This window comes from Ooceraea biroi, chromosome 13 (genome assembly GCF_003672135.1).
Source record: "Ooceraea biroi isolate clonal line C1 chromosome 13, Obir_v5.4, whole genome shotgun sequence".
Taxonomy (NCBI): domain Eukaryota; kingdom Metazoa; phylum Arthropoda; class Insecta; order Hymenoptera; family Formicidae; genus Ooceraea; species Ooceraea biroi.
Window position 1 is genome coordinate 2,839,623 of NC_039518.1, and position 14,371 is coordinate 2,853,993.

General features: G+C 39.5%; 1 pseudogene; it reads left to right on the forward strand.

Moving 5' to 3' along the window:
• The first annotated feature begins 3,841 nt into the window (after positions 1 to 3,841).
• Positions 3,842 to 13,538, forward strand: LOC113563237 (annotated as a pseudogene).
• Positions 13,539 to 14,371: the final 833 nt, after the last annotated feature.

Sequence of the window (14,371 nt, forward strand, 5' to 3'; positions counted from 1 at the left end):
AAACAAAATTATGAAACAATATATTGTGCCATTTGTTTTGATTATCTTTTGCCATTTTTCAGGCAACTTCATGATTCGCGCTCAAAAAAATTCTTATCTTTTTCAGCAAAAAACAATTCCAACAACGATTTGATATTCCTCATCGCAGTAAAGGTTTTACCATTCAAGGCGTTTGCAAAAACGAAACGAATGGTAATCTGATGGCCAGGTCTGGCGAATATGGTGGATGTTGGTAACACATCCCATTCAAGCTGCCAACAATTTTTCACGAGTGACCAAACTTATATGTGGTCTAGCGTTATCATGGTGAAACAAACACCTTTGCGATTCACCATTCTCGACGTTTCTGTTTGATGGCATCATTTAATATTATCCAGTTGACGACAGTATACGTCTGAATGAATGGTTGATTCCTTGCAAGCAGCTCAAAAATACACAGTCCACCAGACGACAGCATAATCTTCTTTGGTGAATATCTGTTTTCAAGTGCTTTCAGCAGGTTATCACGCTTGCTACACGATCTTTTTCGTTTGACGTTGTTGTAGACGATCGATTTTTCGTCGCCTGTTATCATACGTTTCAAATCGATCAACTTCCTCACGTTTCAAAAGAGAAATCGCAATGTCAATACGCTCAGTGAGATGAATTTCTTTGAGCTCATGTGGTACCAAAATATCGAGCTTACTAATTGTATCAAGTCGTTTTGAATGGTTTTCAACACTCGATTTCGATATGTTAAGATTCTCAGCAATCTCTCGGGTCGTTAAACGCCGATTGGAATCGATCAGTGCCTTTATTTTGTCATCATCAATTTCGATTGGCCTTCCTGAGCGTGGTGCATCTTTCACATTAAATCTGCAGATCGAAATTAGTAAACCAATTCTTGACACTGCCGCAGTTTTAAAGCATCTTCGCCATATTCATTTGACATAAGGTTTTTATGAGCTTCACAGCGTTTTCCCTTTTCGGAATAATAAACAAATATGTAGGAAAATGTTCTTTTTGATTTTCCGCATTTTGAAAATCGACGCAATACAGAGCAATTGTATATACGAAATCGGTACTTGTTTTTTGAGAAACAAGCTGAACCTGGAGTTGTCTTAACGCTATCAGATGATTATTTCGTGTTTTAGAATTGAAGTTAGTTACTTTCAAAAGTGGTATGTCCATTTAGTTGGAAAAAAAACGCAGTACTTTTTGGCCAACCCAATAATTTATAATTATGTATAGATTAAATTGATCTTCGCGACCCCATTAGAAGTTATCGCAATGGGGGTTAAATCACGGTTTTTACATTCTGCACCAGAAAAAATATATATTATATCTATCATCGCTATAATGTTTCTGGGTGTGGTGGGTGTGTTAATAAATGTGGTACAGATCGACGCAGATGAACGCGGAGGGCATTCTTAATCTCCATCTGAAGATAATTTAGGAATGCATTCTTTCCATCCGATTGTTCATTGAACGTCTATGTTCAGCCCGTGTTATCGATTGCGTTTTATTGCGCTCAACATTCGCGTGATGGATGAGCGCGTAGTCACTGTTATAGTTTTGCAACGAGTATCAACAGGAAAATTTTTCGGCCTTCATAGGGGAGCGTATTTGCTTATTTGACGGATATACACTAGACAGTGCTGGGATTTATTCAATTCTGGGCTGAAATCCTGTAACTTCGATATCGATTATTTTCGGTATCGTTAACTAGCGACAACCTATGAGAGCCACGCTTTCTCCAAGGTCGTCCTGCCATTGGCTATCGCTAGTTAATGATATCGAAAATTATCGATAACGAGTTGCAGAACCTCGGCCCTGGCAACTTGATGGCTTCCTGTTGTAACCACATTCTTCATTTCCATTGGTTACTGCATTGACGTCGCAGCCAATAGGGAGAGCGGGAAAAAGATTGCTCAAATAGAGATACTGCTAGTCCTAGACTAGTCCAGTTAGCACTGCGAATGCTACAAATATTTCTATCCTTTTTTTCTTTCAAATAGTCGATAATAAATATCAATGCCTATTAGAAAATATTTAAAAAATCGTATTATGCCAGCGGCTGTTCTTTTTCGTATGTTGCTCGTTATTAGACAATACGGCCGTTGCTGTGCGTAGAACACTCCGCGTTTATTTGCTACTTTCTTTATTTAATAACAAAAAATTGTACGTGTTTGTTCGCAAAATGGTGGAATTGAATACAGATTTTTTATTCCACTCAGTCCGCTCCACCTCTTCGTGAGCGGCGATACCTTTTTTACCGAACGCCCCGCAGAGTTCTCTGGTTGGGCGTCAACCAGACAAAATGGCCGCATTCTGATCGAAAAATGATCCAAGATCCGTTGCCGGTAATTGTGAAGGAGAGCGCCTTCCTCTCCGATTTCCTTCAAACTTGGTAGAAATGTATATTTTGGTCCTAAAACACGATTGCGAGAAGGAAAATCGTCGCTCTCAAGTAGAAAAAAGTTATTACGTGCTGAAAAGTGACAGTTTCGAGGTTAGGAAATCTGTCACACCGGCAATCTACGGGCGTAGCGCACACTGACCAAGCATGCGCAGTGTTTTTTCACACGCTTTTTATGCTTATTTTGTTCATAGTATACTTTATAGCAGCGAAATGTAAGATTACTTGTGTTAATTTCCAAATTGCTATTACACTTCGGACACTGTATTTCTTTGTTTATTAAATGATGCTCATTGGCAAATAAAAAGATAATTTGGTAATTAAGTTTACTACAGACGACCTTCCCGATTTTAAATAAAAAACGCGGTTGGGTTGGGTTAGGTCTTTCGCAGTTTTTACTTTCGATTAAAGTAGAGAATAATTTCTATTTAACTGTTTGATTTTGGTTAAAGCAGAGAATACCGTGTATTTAACTATAATTACCAAATTATCTTTTTATTTGCCAATGAGCATCATTTAATAAACAAAGAAATACAGTGTCCGAAGTGTAATAGCAATTTGGAAATTAATGCAGGAAAATCACCGATTCCGCCGGTAATACAGACGACTCCAGGATCGCCTTAACACAAGTAATCTTACATTTCGCTGCTATAAAGTATACTATGAACACAATAAGCATAAAAAGCGTGTGAAAAAACACCGCGCATGCTTGGTCAGTGTGCGCTACGCCCGTAGACTGCCGGTATGACAGATTTCCTAACCCCGAAACCGTCATTTGAGTAAGCTGTAACTTTGGTTCTACTTGAGAGCGACGATTTTCCTTCTCGCAATCGTGTTTTAGGACCAAAATATACATTTCTACCAAGTTTGAAGGAAATCGGAGAGGAAAGAGCTCTCCTTCACAATTACCAACACCGCGCATGCTTGGTCAGTGTGCGCTACGCCCGTAGACTGCCGGTATGACAGATTTCCTAACCCCGAAACTGTCATTTGAGTAAGCTGTAACTTTGGTTCTACTTGAGAGCGACGATTTTCCTTCTCGCAATCGTGTTTTAGGACCAAAATATACATTTCTACCAAGTTTGAAGGAAATCGGAGAGGAAGGAGCTCTCCTTCACAATTACCCAAGCCTCTACCTACTTAACCTATATAAACCGCGTTACCACTTCAATAATAACCAATCTAACCTAATCTTCCGTTGTCAACGATAATTCAAGAATAAAAGTAGCGTGAATACAGCAACAAGACATTCTTATCAATTGAAATACGCCTTCCTGCTCGCTCAGTACGCACTTTCCCCTAAAACAGCTAATTCACGCCGAGAGCCATCTGATCCAATTTACGATCGATTGGTACGATCGATAACGGTGAAGTAACATCCCGTTCGGTCGAGAGATGGCTCCGACTCGGATGCATGTAGGCGCGGCGCGAAGTGGCGCGAGCGGCGCAGCGCACACTGTGCGCTTTTGCGTGTCGCGTACATACGTACGTTGCCGTTTCGTTTAGTCTCGCGGTGCACGGAGAGTGATTCGAGCGATCGAGGGATGCGTCTCTCGCCGAGCCCGAGCGCGATATCGCGCCCTGCGTTCGCAAGTCGCCGCCTGTAATTGAGGGAGCGAGAGAGCGCCCGCCGCCGCCGCCGTCGGTCCTGCCGGTCACTGGGAAATCCCAAGCGAAGCCCACGTACCGCGAGATACATAGAGCCCGTCGCCGCCGATCGTAGATTACGGCAGGCCTAATAACGGAGATACCGCAAAGTCACACGCGCAGGACTTCCCCCAAGTTCCATACCACAAATGGTCATTGTGAGAGACACGGTCGTTCGATTCCCGTCAATTGTATATTTATAGTGCGCGTAGATCCCGATTTGTAGTTTTGCGTACGGTAGTGCGCCCGGAAAAATTATGCATCTGTCCACTGGTTGACGACGTGTCCCAATATCGTAAGTGCTCGCCTGCAGCGAGTCAGCCAGAGTTGGTGGAGCCCCGAGATAAAATATAGCTATATATTGTAAGACATTTTATATACAGGGTGTTTCCTAAGTAAGTAGACAAACTTGAGGAGGATATTCCTTGGCTTATTTTAAGAAGAAAAGGTCATATATGTCCTAAACTGCTTTTTTATTTTTGAGCGTGTACGTCAATCAATGGAAAGGAGAGTTGAGGCGTGTATCATGGCTGCAGGTGGACATTTTCAGCAGTTACTGTGATGTTATTATTTTTCTTTTTGGTTACTATTGTTTTTCATTTGTTTCATTTGCAATAACACAAACTGTTCTATAATAAACGAAAAGTGAACGAAAACAGTGATGTACTTTTTTCTGGAAAACAAAGCAGTTTGGGACATATGTTTATATGACCTTTTCTTCTTAAAATAAGCCAAGGAATATCCTCCTTAAGTTTGTCTACTTACTTAGGAAACACCCTGTATATATGTATATGTATGTATATATGCAGCATACATATATACATACACACATATATATATGCATATATATGTATATCGTCTGCGAGTGCTCGCTTGTGATGGTATTACATGCATACGTGCTGTGAAATATCAGATTTTTGCGTTCGCCTTATCAACGCGTATCCGATTACGTCCTTTTGCGTAGCCTTGACGAGCCTTGTGGTTATACATACGCGTTATCGTCGTAGTCGCGCATTACGCATAAAAAAAAACGCAAGTTGTAACGAAATTTCGGAGCTGTGACTGTCCACGAAGTAACTAGTGATCTACGTATCGTTACGGGTAAATCGGTCAATTTATAGAATTTTGCATAACGAGAGTAGAATGCACTCTTCGCGTGTTACTTGAAAAACCGCGTTGCCACTATCGTTCCTTTCAGTGCTGCAATTTGTACAGCTTTAATCATACAATTATCGTGTGCGGCGAAAAAGTTGACGTGCATTGAACTGTCAAAATAATTTCTCTTAAGGTGATCCTGGAGTTGCTAGTGAACTATTTTTTCACTATAGCGATGGTAATTGCAATTTCGAAAATTCTCTTTATTGCTTGTGCAGAATAAAAACTCCTTTTCCACAAATGAAGTACAGATAGAAAGAAAGTCCGCTCTACAGGACTTTATATTCAAAATGGAAAAAAGTTAAAAATTTGCATTTGTCTTTTCTAACTTTTTTCCATTTCGAATATAAAGTCCTGTAGAGCGGGCTTTCTTTCTATCTATACTTCATTTGTGGAAAAGGATTTTTTATTCTGCACAAGCAATAAAGAGAATTTTCGAAACTGCAATTACCATCGCTATAGTAAAAAAATAGTTCACTAGCAACTCCAGCTTCCCCTTAAGGTGATCCTGGAGTTGCTAGTGAACTATTTTTTCACTATAGCGATGGTAATTGCAGTTTCGAAAATTCTCTTTATTGCTTGTGCAGAATAAAAAATCCTTTTCCACAAATGAAGTACAGATAGAAAGAAAGTCCGCTCTACAGGACTTTATATTCAAAATGGAAAAAAGTTAGAAAAGACAAATGCAAGTTTTTAACTTTTTTCCATTTCGAATATAAAGTCCTGTAGAGCGGACTTTCTTTCTATCTATACTTCATTTGTGGAAAAGGATTTTTTATTCTGCACAAGCAATAAAGAGAATTTTCGAAACTGCAATTACCATCGCTATAGTGAAAAAATAGTTCACTAGCAACTTCAGCTTTCCCTTAAGGTGATCCTGGAGTTGCTAGTGAACTATTTTTTCACTATAGCGATGGTAATTGCAGTTTCGAAAATTCTCTTTATTGCTTGTGCAGAATAAAAAATCCTTTTCCACAAATGAAGTACAGATAGAAAGAAAGTCCGCTCTACAGGACTTTATATTCAAAATGGAAAAAAGTTAAAAACTTGCATTTGTCTTTTCTAACTTTTTTCCATTTTGAGTATAAAGTCCTGTAGAGCGGACTTTCTTTCTATCTATACTTCATTTGTGGAAAAGGATTTTATTCTACACAAGCAATAAAGAGAATTTTCGAAACTGCGATTACCATCGCTATAGTGAAAAAATAGTTCACTAGCAACTCCAGCTTCCCCTTAAGGTGATCCTGGAGTTGCTAGTGAACTATTTTTTCACTATAGCGATGGTAATTGCAGTTTCGAAAATTCTCTTTATTGCTTGTGCAGAATAAAAAATCCTTTTCCACAAATGAAGTACAGATAGAAAGAAAGTCCGCTCTACAGGACTTTATATTCGAAATGGAAAAAAGTTAAAAACTTGCATTTGTCTTTTCTAACTTTTTTCCATTTTGAGTATAAAGTCCTGTAGAGCGGACTTTCTTTCTATCTATACTTCATTTGTGGAAAAGGATTTTATTCTACACAAGCAATAAAGAGAATTTTCGAAACTGCAATTACCATCGCTATAGTGAGAAAATAGTTCACTAGCAGCTCCAGCATCCCCTTAATAAAGTTATTTATTCGACGCTTCGACGTTTCGAGGTAGCGCAATACGAGTGTGCGGGTTGAAACTGTCTTAAACTGGAGGAGGAAACGAACGATTGCGATTGAGAGAGAGAGAGGAGTTTAGATTTAACGCAGAGTTTTGGTTTATGTACAATGACTTCCCCGCCAATTTAACCGCTAGCTTATGTTTGTACAAATTTGTCCTTAGCTAATCGTTTACCTATTAATGTGGTGTTGGATATGGATTCTCCTAGCTAGAATCGTTGCAATTGAAACAAAAGTTGTAAGGAAAGAAATTCAGAATGGAATCAGCTATAGCTGGGCGAAGGCGAACAGCCACGCGGCATTCTGCGGAAGATCAAGCACTCGATCAGATAGCTAAGGAGGTATGATTTCGATTAGAATACACACACGCACACGTGCACACATGTGAAAAAGATAGATAGTAATGTACAGGCGTAAGGCACTACTAAAAGATTGTATTTAGAGGGTGTTGGTATGAAGCGTTCCAAACTTTGAGCTCTTCTGCATCTCCTTCTGCTACATCCTGTGTATATACGTGTACGCTCTGTACTTATATGTATTGGGTTGGTGCATAAGTTCGTAGCGGTTTTTCGCTGTGGTAAACGTTTTTATTTAATACTCATTTGAAATGAACAGAAGACGAGAGATTAATCCGTAATATATTCTCTTGCAGTATCTAGGACTGTCTGCCAACGTTGAGGTAGTTTTTCGATTCCACGCCTGAAGAAATCTGCTGTTTTGGAGTTAAGAAAGTCGTCAAGCCAAGTTTGAAGAGCATTATTGTTATCAAAGGAGATTTCTCGAAGATTGTTGGCTAGAGAGCGGAAAAGGTGGAAATCTGAGGGCGCAAGATCGGGAGAATAAGGGGGATGCGGAATAACCTCCCAACCAAGCTCATGGATAGATGCTTTTGTCATGTTGGCGGAGTGCGGGCGAGCATTATCGTGCTGCAGCAACACTTGATGCAATCTTCCCGGTCGTTTTTCTTGAAGTGCGGCCGCAAGGCGTCTGAGTTGTTGGCAATAAATATCAGCAGTGATGGTTACATTCCTGGGAAGCAATTCGTAATACACGACGCCTTCTGTGTCCCACCAGACGCATAACATCATCTTCTGCGGATGGACACTAGCTTTTATACGGGAGTTGCTTGTTTGTTAGGGCTCAGCCATTCCTTTCTTTGTTTGATGTCGACATAAAGGCACCATTTCTCGTCACCAGTAACGATCCTGGATAGGAATGATCGATGTTGTTCACGAGCTAACCGATAACGAGCAAGCAAAGAAGCACAAATGGCTATCCGCTGATTTCTGTTGTTTCCGCTTAAAGTGTGCGGTATCCATACACCCAATTTTTGAACCTTGCCCATGGAATAAAAATGTCGCACGATGGTCGACTGGTCACAATTCATCACATTTGCCAATTCTCGGGCTGACTGACGTGGATCGTCGTGGATTAAAGCATTTAAACGATCTTCATCAAGGTCTGATGGTCTTCCTGAACGTGGAGAATCACTCAGTTCAAAGTGGCCCTCTTTGAAACGACAAAACCATTTTCTTGCCGTGCTTTTCCCGATGGCATTCTCCCCGTACACGGTATAAATGTTTCGAGTCGCCTCCGCTGCCTTTACTCCTCTGTTAAACTCGAACAGAAGAATATGTCGGAAGTGTTAGTTTTTTTCCACTTGACACTCCATCTTCTGTAGCTCACAGATAGCACTAACGTTCTTCAAATCTGCAAAATGCAAGGCGTATTCACAAGTACAACATTGTCACTCCAAATGACAAATGATAAACAAACTCCGCAATACCGCAGTGTTGCCATACCAAACACAAACGCTACGAACTTGTTCATCAACCCAATACACACGTACCTAAAAGTGGTGAATTTGTCAACGAGACCTCTCGCTGCCATTCTGCGATGCTTCTGTACCATATGCCAGTTCACGTGTGATATAAATAATACGCATTGTATAAATTGCACTCATCAGTTTTATCATAGTGGCTCGGAACATATAAATTGACGCTACAATGGAAAAGCTGAGACTGTCGTGCTTGCAACGATTTAAAAGAACAGTATTTGTACATAGCGCATGCGCTTGTGGCTATCGGCAGACAATTTGTATGCATCTTTTGATATAAAATTGTATTTATACCTTTAGAAAGGAGAAAGCACAAGAATGTAGCAGAAATGTCTCCTACATCTGTTCATTAATTGTTTGTAAGCAGCAATTTTCTTGGATATTGATTTTGAACAATGCGTTTAATTGCGTGCTATATTTTGCTTCGTTCAAACTTGTTGATTTGCATGTCTCTTTCAAATAATGAATGTTTAAATATTATTTTTAATTGAAAGAACTTGGCATAGCTCTCTTTTATATATTAGATTTATTAGAATAAATACATCATAACAAACAGTGAGCTTGATTATAACAATTGTGTATGTAATTTATCTCTGGACAAAAATAGGCAACGGATTATCTCGTTACTCGAGGATTCGTAATTGCCGTGTTGTTCTGTATCTTAATGTTGATGTTAATAGAGGAGCTTTGTAATATGGTGACGTGTTAATAGCCTATCAAATGTAAACGTGTGTTTTTGGTAACAGGATGGATTTTCCATACATACTTTCAGGCAGAAGCAAGGCTGGCTGCTAGAAGACAGGCAAGGGCAGAAGCCAGAGAGATACGAATGCGCGAGCTGGAGAGGCAGCAGAAAGAGGCGGAGGAGAATGCCGACAGGGTTTATGACATGTGCGCAGGTAGTTCAAGTAAATAAGTCACATCATAATTTCACACTCCGGTCGTTTTACATACTCATTCCGTGTATTCAATACGTGGATTATTGTAGCCGACGTGAACAGAACCATGAGAGTAACTCCGGACCCGGTGCGCACGTCGCGGCTTCTGACGAATTCCAACAACTTCCAGTCGAGTCGTAGATCCTCGGAGGATTCACTGGAAGATGCAGGATTAAGTAGGATATTAGGGTACGTAAACGAGAGCGTGTATAAATTAATTTAGTTTATTGAATCTTAAGGGGAAGCTGGAGTTGCTAGTGAACTATTTTTTCACTATAGCGATGGTAATTGCAGTTTCGAAAATTCTCTTTATTGCTTGTGCAGAATAAAAAATCCTTTTCCACAAATGAAGTATAGATAGAAAGAAAGTCCGCTCTACAGGACTTTATACTCAAAATGGAAAAAAGTTAGAAAAAACAAATGCAAGTTTTTAACTTTTTTCCATTTTGAATATAAAGTCCTGCAGAGCGGACTTTCTTTCTATCTGTACTTCATTTGTGGAAAAGGATTTTTTATTCTGCACAAGCAATAAAGAGAATTTTCGAAACTGCAATTACCATCGCTATAGTGAACAAATAGTTCACTAGCAACTCCAGCATCCCTTAAATCTTTCATCACGCAAGTTTGAGGAATTGGTGAAGCTTCGGCGATGTATCACTGGCTTTTTTTCAATGTTTACGCGCGCTGGAATTAAAGGAATTTGAAGAGAAATTCAGAAAGGCCATGATAGCGAACGCTCAGTTAGACAATGAGAAATCGTCTTACGCCTACCAAGTCGATTTATTAAAAGACAAATTGGAGGAGCTGGAGGAAACAACGGCACAATTGCGTAGGGAATTGAGAGAGAAGAAATCGAGACGTCGAACAATTGAAACGGGCCAATCAGAGATTGAAGGAGGATTCGGACCATCTGCAGAGCACAGTTATTAGAAAGGGATACGCTTATACAAGTATGTGTGTGTTGAATATATTAGGGGTGTGATTTAGTTTTCAGGGTTTTTTTGCTCAAAAACGCATGTATTTAAATATGATAATGGATGAATACCTTAATCAAAATATTTTCCTTCGTTTTCTATAATTTTTTCTCATCTTTCTGGCAAGAGATGGATTCCACCACAATAAAATGACTCTTCTTTTGAGTCGATCCATTCGTCGACAAATTTTCGCACTTCTTTGAAATTATGAAAGTGTGTATCCTCTAAAGCGTGTTGCATCGACCGGAACAAATAATAATCGCATGGAGCAATGTCCGGAGAATACGCGGGGTGCGGTAAGACTTGCCATTCAAGCTCTAATAGTGTTTGTTTCACTGATAACGCAACGTGAGGTCGAGCGTTGTCACGAAGAAGAATTACTTTCCGTCGTTTGCTCGCAATTGGTGGTCGTTTTTCGTCCAATGCTTGCTTCAACTTGTACAATTGGTATCGATAACGATCAGCCGTGACAGTCTCGTGCGGATTTAACAGCTCATAGTACACTATCCCACCAAGTACAGAGCATTACTTTTGAACCGTGAATATTGCGTCTCGGAGTGGATGTTGATGATCCACCCATGATTTTCCGCGTTTCAGATTATCAAAATAGATCCACTTTTCATCCCCAGTAACAATCCGAGACAAAAGACTCTTCTTTTTTTGCCTGCCGATCAACGAAATGCAAATGTTCAAATGGCACTTTCCGATAATTGATGTCGAACCCATTTCCCTTCTTTCTGAATTTTTCCCATTTCATGTAAATGTTTGGTAACTGTTGTACGATCAACATTTAATGCTCTGGCAAGAGATGGATTCCACCACGATAAAATGACTCTTCTTTTCAGTTGATCCATTCGTCGACGAATTTTCGCACTTCTTCGAAATTATCAAAGTGTGTATCCTCTAAAGCGTGTTGCATCGACCGGAACAAATAATAATCGCATGGAGCAATGTCCGGAGAAGACTTGCCATTCAAGCTCTAATAGTGTTTGTTTCACTGATAACGCAACGTGAGGTCGAGCGTTGTCACGAAGAAGAATTACTTTCCGTCGTTGCTCGCAATTGGTGGTTCGTTTTTCGTCCAATACTTGCTTCAACTGTACAATTGGTGTCGATAACGATCAGCCGTGACAGTCTCGTGCGGATTTAACAGCTCATAGTACACTATCCCACCGAATACAGAGCATTACTTTTGAACCGTGAATATTGCGTCTCGGAGTGGATGTTGATGGTTCGCCTGGATCCACCCATGATTTTCCGTGTTTGGGATTATCAAAATAGATCTACTTTTCATCCCCAGTAACAATTTGAAACAAAAGACTCTTCTTTTTTTGCCCGGCGATCAACGAAATGCAAATGTTCAAATGGCACTTTCCGATAATTGATGTCGAACCCATTTCCCTTCTTTCTGAATTTTTCCCATTTCATGTAAATGTTTGGTAACTGTTGTACGATCAACATTTAATGCCCTGGCAAGTTCTGAAGTGGATTCTGTTGGATGTTCGTCCATAATGCTTGCAAATCTGCATTTTCAAGCTTTCTTGGTTGTCCCGAGCGTTCTTTGTCCTTCACATCAGTATCACGACTTTTAAAGCGTCTAAACCAGTATTCACACGTCTTAATTGATGGGGCAGAATCACCATAAGTTTCCACAAGAATTCTATAACCGTCAGCCGCAGTTTTCTTTTGATTAAAAAACAAAAGCAACGCATGTCGAAAATGCTCTTTCGGAAGTTGCATTTTTACGATGATATAAACACGATTGTTATTGCATCTATTGCTATAATGCTACTAAATGTCATGGATAATGTCAACACCGTAAGAAACAACAGTTATCGGAAACAGCTGTTGGAACAAACTGACACTACAGCTATCTGTTGCAAAATCCTCAAAACTAAATCACACTCCTAATACATATATTAACGTTTTGATAGCGTCACTGAGAAATGTTAAAAATTGTAATTTAGGAAACGGCTTAGTCATTGTTGACGATGAAGGAAGCGAGGATGAAGAGAATAGAAATATTGAAAATGGACCATGTCATGGAAGAAGAGTACTAGTCAGTACAGAAGCTGCAGAATTATTAGAAACCGCTGGTAAAGGTTCCCTAGGTATGCACTTGATCGAATCCATGCATCTAGTATTATTTATATCGTAAACTTTTATCATCTCTGCAATCCCTATAATTGTTTCAGATGTTCGACTGAGAAAATTTGCCTCCGAGAAGAAGGAATTGCAAGATGAAATTCGACATTTAAGATTAGAGCTGGAAGAGACCAGAAATCGCGTGAGATCCGAGAGATCATCTGGCTCAGTATTAGGTAAACGTTTATACAAATCTGTTTCCCAGCATTGCTTTTCAATTCTACGTGCGATTATTAATACGGAATATAAAAGACTGAAACGATAATTAATAATATTATTAATCATTTATACCAATTAATACACGTCCATTACGACAGGTTCCTTGTCGGATAACGAAGATATTCAGCGTGAGGCAAACAAGTTGCTGGCGGATTATAAATTTAAATTACAAAAGGCGGAGCAAGACATGTCCACGCTGCAGGCGACGGTAGCTAGACTGGAGAGCCAAGTAATTCGTTACAAGTCGGCTGCAGAGGCGTCTGAGAAAGCCGAGGATGAACTGAAGGTGGAGAAAAGGAAGCTGCAACGAGAGGTATGAATCTTATCTTTATCGCAGACACGATGAGAGATTCATGCATCGCGCACGTTGTACGTTCGTTCTTACTTCCCAGGTGAGGGAGACGCAGGGTCGCGTAGAGGAATTGGAGACCGCGAATTCTCATCTGCAGAGGCGATTGGATAAACTTAAAAATGCTAAATCCGCTCTGCTGAAGGAGCTCTGACGGAGCGACGTGCACAACGATGTACAATGAATCCGTCATTTACTTATAAACCCTGAAAAAGAGATCGTGTGCCGACGTTGCCTCGATATTAATACTACTTAACACTTTGGATGTAGTTTACAAAAAAAGGCGAGGATCACCGTATTCCCGTTATAATATTTCATATTGTAGTGGATGTCACTTGGACACGACCACACAGGAAATCGCTGTGAGGAAGATCCCTACCTCTTACCTCTTACCACTTCTTAACATCACTCGAGTCTTGATTCGATTTGATTTTCGTTACTCCCGCATTGTCCTCTTAGTGAGATGGAGCAAGATATATTTTAACGACGCATTTCACACGTTAAAACGTTTTCTACAAATTATATAAAGCAGTTATGGAGTCGATTCCAAAGTTCTTTGTACTTCCACATAGATGACAAACGATTAAATAGTGTAATACCTTCTGTCTCATTGCATATGAGTTCGTGGAAATTACTTTAAAATTACTAATATATATATTTTTTAAAAGCGCAGAATATTTATAATTATGACGAACGAACGACAAACAGTTAAATGCTTTTTACTTATATTAAATTAATGCAGAGTATTTCGGTAGTTTCTTCCTTTACCTATCCCTGTGATAAAAGTGTAATGAAAATTTAATATAATATACCTAAGGATAAGCATAAAAGCTCGATTTCTATACTGCTAATACCATAATAGTACATTAACAAAATTATGTCAACTCAATTTTCCATGTACCACTAATCAAACTCACATTTGACGCTGACTAAAACCCATGGTATTTTGTTTTACTTGAATTGTCTCCAGAACTGATTCTTGCAACGAATTGTTGTATGCTTATTCGACAGACTGATGTAAGATAAAGCAAACGTAGAGATATACGATAGTGTGGTCTTTGT